The sequence below is a fragment of the Zophobas morio genome, unplaced genomic scaffold, assembly GCF_036711695.1.
Source record: "Zophobas morio isolate AGI-343-1 ecotype UQ-CSIRO unplaced genomic scaffold, CSIRO_AGI_Zmor_V1 ptg000029l, whole genome shotgun sequence".
Lineage (NCBI taxonomy): Eukaryota > Metazoa > Arthropoda > Insecta > Coleoptera > Tenebrionidae > Zophobas > Zophobas morio.
In genome coordinates this window covers 3248638-3261607 of record NW_026972134.1, presented here as the reverse complement: position 1 = coordinate 3261607, position 12970 = coordinate 3248638, and positions in this window count along the sequence as shown.

Below are 12970 nucleotides of genomic sequence, written 5' to 3'. Positions count from 1 at the left end.
ATTATCGACTGTATTGGTGTATTATACTCTTCTTAAATCTGAGAGTACTCGAGTATAACTCACCCATTTTATAAGAAATATATGACTCTAACACTTCTTCGTTGCAGTTTAAACGCACTTTGAAGTGAGTGATCCCAAACCAAGATACCATACTGAAGATGAAAATGAATATTTATTTGAAATTTGTTCTCCATGTTTGTGCCACTTCAATTGAAAATCGATATGTATATAGTAGTCCAACTCGGACTTCGTTTTTATGGCACTGTAATCTCAATTACGGCAAGTATTAGAAACTCTATTGAAAATGTAAACAGCCGCGCCATAAATCATCTTAAAGGTTTACGGGCGCATACAGCCCTGTGTAGTGTAGGCAGTTGGTCCCTTGATGGTTTATGACCGCTGGATTACTTGCGGCAGACGCCTATTGTGGAACACTTAACTCCTTCACAATAATAGGATACAATCATAAAAACGAACCAGCAGTTGGAACACTATACCAAGGAATTTTGTAAAGTCTGACTAGGTATTGTCTAGCGCAGAATAACATGTATTTAAGGACAATCTATTGATTATAAACCATTCTTCGGCTAAGGTATTAAGTTGTTTCTTCTTGGTAATAAGGTTGTCATAAGATAAATCTGTACCTATAGTTGTATCGTCGGCATACAAAATTATGTCAGTCTGAGTGAGAATGTTTGGTAGATAATTTATGTAAAATAAGAAAAGTACCGGTCCCAATATATACCCCTGGGGCACGCCATATTCAACATTCAATTTGCTTGGTAGTTTTCCATTTATTTTAATACACTGACTTCGGTTACTAAGATAAGACAATAGTAGCTTCGTAGCACTGGGATGAAAATTATAATAAAATAGTTTTCTTATTAGAATGTAATGGGAAACACAATCGAAAGCTTTACTGAGGTCCAAAAAATATGTAGAGTAATTTTTTTTAGATTCAAAAAATTGAAAAACGTTTTTAGTAAAATTTAGAATTGCTGATATAGTAGAGCGACCTTTGGAAAATCCATATTGGCACTGCGATAAGATATCGTTTGCTTGTAAATAATTTAAGATTTGATTAAGTTTCTGTAATATCTTGGACAAAACAGGGAGAAGAGAAATAGGCCGGTAATTATTTAGCTCATCAGAGTCCCCTTTTTCTATGTATAGGTACAACTAACGCCACTTTCAGACAAAAAGAGATGATATTTTCTTCTATACAATAATTACACAATTTCGTAATCTCAGAAATTAGTAGGTTTTTTACATACTTTTTTAATGGGATAACAAAACCATATATATCTTCGGCGTTACTATTACGTAAACAATTATGCCTAGTACAGGTGTTTGTCATAATATTTATTGGATTACATTTGCAGTAGGCAGCTTATTGACAATAGATTGTGCTATGCTGATTAAATTGATCAGGAGTTATGTTTACTGTTGTCATTGAATTATTCTTCCTCTATATTGGTTAAAAGATGATCTAGATGTGTACTCAAGCGAATACATTCACGTACAATCCGAAAATTTCTTAAGGTTCTTTTCTTTAGTTGGGAAATTTATATTAAAATCTCCAATAATAATTAGAGAACGCAATAATATAATAACTACAACGTGTGGTTAGATTCCTTTCGTTTGCACCGAAAATCGCATTTTAAATATTTGAACCAATCGGATTGGAGAATTTTTCAGATATCAACCAATGAAATTATGCTTGCACCGAAATCGTCGCCATACATGCTTTCCAGAAATTAGTACTCCATTATTCACTTTTTACTTAAATGCACCGCACCTTTCACACAATTTTTTTACTATCAATAATTAAGACCCACCACTGACCCGGAAATGACCGGCATTCAGGCAAGACTTCTATCATTACGGGTACTAAGACCAAGTAATGATATGCATTGATTAGATTAACAAAACAACTTTCGAGATTCTATAATAATTATTAAATGATTTACAATGAAAGAGACAATTATTACACAGGGACATTTTTTTTAAGTCTGAATATACACCATAAAGTCGCTATATTCAGTCTAAAAAAAAAAAAACACATCAATGTCACAGTCAATTTATTGGAAGTATATAACCAATATTACATCAAACATCAAACATACGTGATAATTAAAATCTGTGTATACGGTATACGTTACACCGGTCGATATGATTATAATCATAACGACGTGTTTTTATAAGCGAAAAAATCCTTTGTGCAAACACTCTACTGTGTCAACTGGAACAATTTATAATGTTATTGCAAAATTTAACGTGGGTCGAATAACTATAAACAACACAGGAGAAACAGATCAAATTATGTCCTGACTGAAGAAGTACAATTGAACATCTTATGTTATGCCGAAGCGAATCCGATGTCTTTGTTAACCATGACAAGCCACCTCTTTGGAATTTCTCATTTTTCAATTTGCAAAGTTTTAAATCAGTTTAAATACAAACCTTATAAATTCACAAATCACCAAATAAGTCCCAAAGATAAAATTAAAATAACGGATTTTTGCTAAACACTATTTAATTTAATAAACAATAATGAAAACATTTTACAAGACATCGTATTTTTACAAATAAAGACCCTTCATTTCGTTTTCCTTTCTTTGCAGATATTGGTCAAATACTATATTGAAGGAAATTTGAATTGTAATTCCTCCTGTTTCGTAACCACATAGTGCCCTAAATTTAAAACTTAAATATTAATGATGTTAGGTTTCAAATGGATGGAGCTCGCCCACATTCAACTGCAATGATAACATCGATAACTCATTATTTACACGAAATGTGTACAGAGCGATGGATAGAAAGATTTGGGCCAATTGCTTGGCCATCAAGGTCGCCAGATTTGTCTCCGAATGATTTTTGCCTTTGAGGACATTTAAAAAATACGGTTTATAACAACATGATACCAAGATTACGATAACATTATGATATTATTAATATGTTGAAGAATTAAAAGACCGGATAAGAAATGCCTGCAATGAGCTTAACCCTAATCTGTTCAAGACTTTTACCATAGGCTGACCTATTGTCTGGAATGTGAAGGTGGTCATTTCGAATTTTGTTAAACTAATTAATAATTCTTGTTTAATTTTTCTGTTACCTGATTAATAAGTTTCACCATACGTAATTAACTTATTCTTCACTTATATTCGCTTGAAGAAAAATTAATCAAAAAAATATCACGTACCTACACTTCGAGTGCTTGCATGGCGATAAGTCACATGAAAATCAGAACACAGTAATAGTAAGCAAATTTTAATCATTTTTGATATATGTGTTTATTACTGCAATAGAAGTAAATGTTCAAAATTTGAAGTTAATCAGACCATCATTATGCAAGAAAGCCACAATAGTGTGTAGGACCTCCACGGTGCTTTACGCACTCAGCAACACGTCTGGGCATACTTCTAATGAGGTGATCGATTTCCTCCTGAGGTATAGCATCCCAGGGTACCTGACGAAAGTCCGTCAGAGTCTGTGGAGGATTGGGTAAATGGAGCAATCTTCTCCCCATAATGTCCCATACTTGTTCAATGGGTGGAAAATCCGGAGATCGAGGTGGCGAAGCCAAGAAATTGACGCGATTTTGTTGAAAGAATTCCAGTGTAGCTCTGGTTACATGCGGTCGCGCATTATCTTGTTGAAAAAGAGGATTTAGGAGGGTCCTAAGATAGGGTAGAACATGAGCTTCCAGTACTTCGTGGATGGTCATATTGCTTCTGATAAAAAGCAAAGGAGACCTACTTCCACGGGCAATCCCCTCTAAAACCATAAACCCAACAGTGCGGTGCAGATGCCTTTCCACAGAAAATTGAAGATCACGTCTTTCACCACGTCGCATTCATACCCTTGCCTGACATCATGGATATCTAAACAGAATCTGGATTCGTCACTAAAGACAACTGAATTCCATTCCTGGTTTCAGTGCAGCCGTTCTCTAATCCAGGCCAGTCGGTTAAGTCAATGTTCACGAGTGAGGGGTAACACGAAATAAGGACATAGGCTGAGATCAGTCCAAAACTTCGAATTAAACGTACGCATACCAATGAGCCTTCCATGTTCTGTGACCCACTGGTCCGAAGTAACTAACCATAAAGACAAGTCTGGAGCCGGTTACCGGAAATCTCCAAGCGGCGTCCAGGGAAGTCTCGATGGATGTTCGTGAAAGATCTCGATCGGAGAAGTATGGGTTTAAATAGAGGCAACCGTCGGGAATGGATTATTCAGCTAATGAAGTCAGCCAAGAGCGTCCAGTGAAGAAAGTCGCCGGAATAATTTCTGTACACATCTCAGACAAACCGCTCGACAATTTTTTCCTAACGCAGTCATTCTTTGAAACTTTTGGTCTCCTGGCCCTCTATCTGTTTTTCATTACGAAGATTGGACCAAACTTCATGAAAAACAGGGAACCAAGGAAACTGAAATATGTAATGGTTTTGTATAATTTATTTCAGATTTTCACTAACGTTTTTATTGTTATTTCGGTTAGTATAGCAATTTGCTAGTAAGAATAAACCTAAAAACCTATTTTAGGGTTTCCCAGATTTAAAAACTGTTAGTATTCTGTGTACCATTACGTCCCGAGATTCTTTTTCCGTTGTAACAATACACTATAAGTATGTGTTGCTCAAATTTTTTGGAAACGGTACGTTTTAAATATTTTAATCACAATCGCAATTTTCTTTTTAGAGTATTTTCATTTTGCGCAAAAAGGACAAGCAAGTTTCTTTTCTACACGTGTTTCACCACGATGGAGTATTTTTAATGTCTTGGATAGGTCTCAAGTATAGTTCTGGAGGTCCAAATTTTCTGTGCGCTTATTCAAATTGTCTTGTTCATACAATCATGTATTGTTATTATTTACAAAGTATGTGGACAAATCAGACACATCAGTGGTGGAAAAAATATATCACACTGCTTCAAGTGGTAAGTTGGACCCATTTTGTTTTGGGAATTTTAGATTGGCAACTCGTTCATCCTTTTAAATTATGTTGTACGTTTGCTGAACCCGTTCTGTTCTTTTCCTAAGTAGATTTTGGTGACTAATTTAGTTTAGATGTTGGTGATACTCTATTTATTTGCTGTTGTTTACAAGAAGGTATATATGTAAGGTAGTTTCTTATTTTACAATTTTCACTTCCTTCAAAGATTGTCATAAAATTATCCTTGGTTTATTCTTCCAACTTCCATTTTTTGTTGTGATTAATACAGAGATATATATTTTTAAGTAGGTACCATGTTGTTGAAAGACAACTTTAGATGTTAAGAAAAAGAGGTGGGCGGGGCTTCTATTTTGCTTATTTTCTTAATATACGTAATCTTCTTTTCACAAGATATTTAAAATATGTTTAAAATGCAGAGAAATATCAAATTTGCAATTTGCAATGTTCACTCAATAAACCTTCAGGGACAATGACCAAACATCGTAACACAAATAATAATCTAGATGCTAGCGACCGACTTACTTTGTATATTTCAGTATCAGCAGTCATGAAAATCAGAGGATAAATCTTTCAATACTGATTCAGTTGCTAAACAAAGCTCATTCACTGATTTTCATGATCATGACTGTTTGAAACGGCAAACAGCGTTAAATTACCGCAACGTTTATAGTGAATAACAAAAATAAACCTACCGATTACCTGCAAAATAAACGCAAAAAGACAGAACACATGTCAACGGCACCATTACAAAGAAAATCGATCGCTAGCGCTTATAGAGTAAAAATTTGAGATGAGTGTAATACCTCACCTTACAAAAGAAATTCTGCTATCGGTAAACAAAAACACATCAGTTTCTACAATAACGAGTTGCAACAAAAACTAGGCATTTTTAACACATGTTTTACTCAATTTAAACATTCGACATTAAATTATTTGTAACATATAACAAATTGGTCAAATCACATTTAACAATAACAAATATACTCGTACATACAGTTTTTGTTTCTAAGACATTGGCCCATAAACTTTATATACAATATCTAAAATGATGTGTCTGCTGTCAATCCACTGATAAAATACCTCATATTTCCAATCATAGACGACATCTTTGTACTGATGCCAGTGTCCCTGAACAGTAGTTTCGCAATTTATTTGTCGAATACTGACTAGAACTCGTGTCGGATCGCTTCTTAAATGTCTCAATATCTTTTCGCAGTCTTCTTCAATCACTAGTGGAATCACCTTAGGAAGTTGCATGCTTAAAATAAATTAATATTCAATAAAAACAAATACAACTTTAATACTATTTATTTACGTTGTTGTGTGAAAAGAGTATTTACCGACGATAGCAGCTCAAATCGGTTTGGCTGCAGTTTTTGTTCACCCATATCTGAAACCTCGCCAGAAGTTGTTAACAAAAACATAGAAAATCGCTAGTAAGAAATAATTTTATTTCGTTTAAAATCATGAAATTAATATCACTATAATATTTGCTGAAGTCTCCTCAGTAGTACAAGGTAGTAAATTCTTTGAAAGGTATGAGAAAATAAAATTTGTGAATATGAAAACAGAAAAGATTAAAATAATTTTTGACATATACAGTATGTACAGGATGAGTTAATAAGTAGGCACCTATGTACTCCTGGATGCATTGTTATTAATTATTAGAATTAGGAACAATCCACGATCAAAGTTGTAGGACTTTATGAGCTGCATAACCTAAAATTATTTTCTGTGCATTATTTTTTTTTTTGAAAGACGTAAAATCTAACTTTATATACATATATTATTTTCAGACCCTGAATAGAATCTGTTTAAGCTTTAGTAACAAATTTTGTTCAATTTTGCCAAATTATTCCAATTTTCTTTAACATTTTTATAAAGCAAATTTCACAAAAAACACGACAGGTTATTTCTAGCATCTCTCTTTCGATATTTTATGTATTCTTACGTTGTACGGGCGAATAAAAACGGTGTATGTAAAACTCAACAATGTATTTCTTAATAACTCGTATTTACATGATTAACTATTGCAGCGATTATGTACAAAAATTATTCCGGCGAATTTCACTGGACGCTCTTGACTCCACTAGCTCAATAATCATCTTTTGCGAAGGTAGACTCTCTTTAAAAGGCACGCGATCCTTCTCGAGACTTCTCCGGAAAACACATTCGCGACTTCCGTTTCCAGGCCTTTCTCTTTAGCGCTCCGCCGGCCGCTGATGAGTCATCTCCGTATATACGAGAATAAACACACATATGCTAGAAGACCCATAGTCGTCGTACCGGAGCGGCGTATGGGTTTCTTTCGTAACAATATACATAACCAAAAATGTGAACTAGGTTTCAATATCAACAAAACTGAGAATTATTTTTCGGAAACTAAACGAAATAAAAATCTAAAATATCATTATTTTGTATAGTAGCATTACAATCGTGATCGTGACGCCTAGTGTACGAAACCATAACTTCACGTTTCCGTCTGTCTGTCGTCTGTCTATCATCTGCTTTTGTCTGTCTGTTGTCTGTCTTGTCGATTTTTACTAAACAGAGAATGTTCGAAACTACCGGACCGATAATTGTCAAGTTTGATATGTATTTTAGGAATATTGTGTAGATAGTAAAACGATTACTAAAATTTGTCTAATCAACGCCACTAACAATTTGATGATGTTCCTTCAAAATTTTTCATAGTAAGATAAAATTTTATAATATAACATACTCCTGCACTTGTGGTTTATGAATCTGCCATGAGGTTTTCTCCGAGGAACTTAAATTTTCGCAATAAATTCAAAAGTGTATAGCCACCTTTTACATTAATATAAGCACAGCTCGCACAAAGATAGATAAGGTAGATTACATAAAAAAATATTTGCCTTAGGTGCAGATTAATAATAATCTATACATTTATTTAAATATGTACCTTAAATTTTAAATTTATTTTAAATTTCGCAGAAACGAACTGATAAAGTTTGGCCTTAATACATACACATAAATAAAGAAGTTTATAAAGTTTTCTTCTTTTTGAAAATGTAAAGTACTTTGCTCATAAAAGTGATAAGGTCTATAAACGTTACCACAGGGAAAAAAATCTCTCTCAGCACTAATAATTAATAACAAGCTTAATAAATAAAATGTTTATGTTAGGCGTGTCACTGCAAATATGTTGATGACGTTGTCGCAAAATTTCATAAAGGAAAACTCATTTGAAACATACGTGAAGCACCTTCTTAAAGAGAAAATCAGCAAAACATCTTTTTTTTATTTTTCCGAAAGCTAGACTTTATCTTGTGCTTCAAGGGAGAGGAAAGTTCTGTCTAATTAACTTCCGACCAATATTTATTAGACCGATTACATCCGAAACTAGTGGACTATTTGTCGTCAAATTTTATTTGTATGTTAGGGATATAGTGGAGATAGTAAAATTCTAAACAATCATCCCCACGAACAATGGGATGACGTCATCTCCAAAATTTACAATAGTAAATGTTATTTAAATTGTATATAATTATATACTCATGCACATGTAGTTTATGAATCCGTGTTGAGTTTTAACCCAGGCCACCAGATTTTTGGAAAAAAATAAAGAAAGTATAACAACATTTTGCAATTTAACTTTGAAACTGTATCACCGAATGCTCTGAAATCTTGCGGGCGTTGCCAGACCATCGTAAGCGTTACAAACCGTTAATCAAAAATTAAAGGTTTATTCCTTCCCAAAAATTGCTATAAATGCTATCCGCAATATGTAACATATTATGAATCTATATTTGTGGTTAATGACTCAAAAAAAATTATGAGGCAGTTTATTTTATTCTTCACCCCGTTTTTCTAAACTTTGAATATACAGTAGTTATTATTGGTATTACACTGCACTATTCAGATTGATGTAATTATGTGCCCTTGATAAAATATTTATGACGCTATCACAAATTTTGTTATGGAAAAACTCACTTATAACATAATTCTTTAATTGAACTTTAACAGTCCATACATATTTTTATTTTAATTTATAAGAGTTGTCATAAAAATAAGTAAATTCACAAAATTTAATTTCATAATTTTTTGAAGAATACCTATACTTCAGGGCAGAGAGAAGTTCTGTCTAAATAACTCTAGACTATTTTTTCCTATATTTGAATATATTGTTGTGAAATTATCTATGAAATACACAAATGCATACCTACCCTAAATGTTGCCAAGAGAAATTTATTTATTTAACTAAATTTATTTAACAAAATGGAGATAAGAGATCGCAATGTTTCAATTTTTAGTAAGTCCATAACTGGGTGTAATATATGTACATATGTGTCAGAGTTTACGTAATTCTTAAATGATAAACGCTAAAGCTAGGCTACGATGATTAATTTGTTTGGATGGATATTAATGAAACGACTTTGATAACAGTTATTTACATTTTTGCGTTTATCAATTTTTGCAAGAGTTGTAATACTGCGATGATTTTTATTGTAAGTTTTTGAACAATTTTATAAGGAAGTTTACACTTAAATTATTATTAAATGTATATAAATATAATAAATAATATAATAAGGATAAGCATTACATACATTACATATAATAAGCAGTACGCCTTACCGACGCAGAGTGTCGATTTCAGAACTCCACCGTCTTTCACAATGCTTTGTTGTTTAAAATCGTTAATAAAGTGTGGTTGAAATTTTGAGTAAGTATAACATACGAGTAATTAAAGCGTGGCGAAAGCTGAACATGCTATTTCTAGTTAGTTTGCGGTTATGGCATTGCCCGAAAATGTTGAAATTGAAACTTTAGGGGACTCACGTCCGCATGAAACGAGTAGCTTGCTCATAGCTGACTATAGTTTGCGCAGGTAGACGTCATTTTTTTGGGCATAAAAATGTGGATTATGTTATACCTGCCTATAGAATAGAATAATCGAGAAGGGGTGACAGACAAAGGCGAAAGACTTAAACTCTGCTCTCGTTACGGCATCTCTACAGCATTCCAGTTGTTCCACGACTATTCATTTTGTTTAATTTATTGTTGCATCTCTTTTAACCTGCTGCTATTTTAAATTTGTTGTTGCCCATGTTTCAATCTATCAGTGCCACACAATATGGTATCTTGAATACAGGCATCCATTTACTTCTTACTTACTTCTACTTACTATTTGCGATATTTCTAATATTGGTTCTCTGTTCTTAGGTTCTAACTGGGATAAGGGTTTTTTCTCTGAGAAATAAGCCCTGTGGGTTTATAAGCTCTATGGGTCTTTTTCCTATTTAGTGTTTTTAATTCCTTCCCGCTTCGCAGAGCGCTAATTTGTATGAACGAACACAAAATATGGTTTCACTTTTGTTGACGATCACATTTCAAGACCAAATTTTGAGTTTTTCGCGGAATTTAAAATTTTGTTCACATGTCAATTTTTGGCTGAGTGTTTGGTTTATCACAGTATACATATAAGTTAATATAAAGGTATCTATGTAGTAGATGTAAAGGAGCGTTGTACGAGCACGTAAAGGCGAGGCAACTGATCAACGCGTACACCTCATTAAAGACATCGTTTCTTTACCAATAATAAATCAACAATACCGGACAAAAATTCTTATTTGAGGCTAATATTGATTTAGTATTTTGTGATATTACAAATAATAAAACCTATGGCAGAGTGCCCGTCAAAACAAACAAAACATGGTATCACGTGATCTGCGCTGTTGTGGTGTTTTGGTTCGTCGACTCCATTTTTGAATTCGGAGGGGCGGCATCCACAAAACACGAGTTTAAGTTTCATGTATAATGATTTATAGTAAATGAATAAAATCCAGCCCATTTATGTATGTCCAATTTAAATATACACCTATAAAGAATGTCACTATATATTCGTATTCAATGATTATTACATTTATAATTTCTTTTAAACGTAGAATCGAAATATACCCAAAGTTCAAGCCACTTCTTTGATTTGACGTTTTATAGGCAAGCGCAGAAGTAGAAATTGTTGAAAAATAAACTAGAACTTTGTTGTCCCGTCAAATGAAGATGGCAATAGTAAAATGCCACCGAGAATTGAAACATCTTCATCCCTTGGGGTCTAATCGTCAATTAGAGGACACACTCCAAAGTGTTTTTTCGTTATGGCAGTCATTGCTTAAATTTTCACCCTCTACCCTTTATGTCCCATTTTATCCACTAGTGCTTCAGAAGTCAAATTAGAACTGTTTTACACCACCATCGATCCGGTTATTCCTTCCAAAATCTTCAAACCAGTAGAAAGCCAAACTCTCACTTCTAGTGGTTCACTCTCCGAGGTCCAGACAGCCAGTATACATTTTTTCCGATTTGTTATCCTCAGTTGTCCCTGAATTTGATAATACCAGAAATGATTGGAGTACTAACTGCTGAAAATGGGCATTTTATCTCTACAATGACGTCATTTCCAATTAACCCATCAGGTGACGCACCCAGGAATGGATATTCATTATCTATGAACAGTCCAATTGCTCTTCATGTATTCTTCCATGTTTGACAGCATCTACATGATTTAATAATATTTATTTTGAATCGTATAAAAGTCGACGAACTACACTGACCGGCAAGAAAAACCAGCCACCCTGAAAAATTTCGCAAAACCACTTTAAAAATTATTAATTTAACTAGTGATCGTTATTTTATTAAAAAACCATTCACTATTGGCACATAATGTACAAATTGATAAAAAAAGAAGACAAATAAACGCATAATTAAATTGAATTTAACAAAATAACAGAAACAGACCAAGTATGAAATTTTCTTAATTAAAACAATAAAGGAGGGTGTTGTTGTAAACAGTGTTTTTCATCATTTGATTATAAGTTTAGCAGTTAATAAATGTTTTCACGCGAAAACAATGCCGTAAACTCTTACAGACGTCTCTCAAATTGTCGCTCTGTTCCTGCACTCTATTTTTTCTGTAGTTATCTCCTTGTATGGTCTGGCTTCAATACGTTCTTGTAGGTGTTACTGTCACCATCAGCCACAAATTTAGTTTTAACCCATACATGGATCTACTTTGTTTGAAAGCTTCCACAATCGCCGTTGGTTCCATGCCGGCAGAAGTTCCTTTATAATTTTTGAAACATTGATGCTGCTTAGGTTCTTCAAGTTTTTCTTCAGCCACGATGCAAATTATGCTAAATTTATTTTTGATGCCTAAATATAACACTTCATTTCAGTTCTATAACTTCTCTTAGACCAGTTGCCATCTCCTACCACTGTGATACATGGTATACCGTCTTTATCAACATGCCCTTTTTCTATTGCAATTTGTTTTTCTTTTTCTGCTGATTTTTTCATTTTGTCTAATGCAGTTTTTTCTACAACCTTACTTACTATATCATGATGTTTTTGATAAGTCTTTTCATCCATCCAAGGAATTTTTATAGAAGACAAAATTTCCTGCAAATTATAAAAACCACAACCAATAATCATGATACCTTCCAGACAAGATATATTTATGTTAATAGTTTTAGTACATTCTTGCACTATGTTCTCACTACAATTTTAATTTTTTTTCCTCAAAAGGATTTGTGTGTATCGTAAGATCCACGTTACACATATTGCATCTAAAAGTAATGATAGAATTTAATCCAAGTCCAGTCTCCTTACGACATTCTAAATTTGTGATATCACAGCCAAAATCTTTATTGTGACAGCTTATGGTCTTGAATGAATCCAAAAAATGTTGAAGGTGAACCACACGTCTTCCAATAAGAGTTTCGTTAGAAGATTTTGTTGAAGGAACCTCAGAAATTGTTTCACACCTCCCAAAATCATAATTCTGTAAGTAATATTTACACAAAAAAAAAACATGTTAAATACCACACTTACTTCGGAACTCTGTACTTGCTCAAAATCTTCAATGCGTGCGAAAAATGTAGAAGGAAAATTTAATCTTTGATTATATGTGCTCCTAAAATAAAAAATGACGAGTAAAGAATGCATTTTTAATATATTTAATATAGTAAAGACACACTTGTACCTCTCGTTAT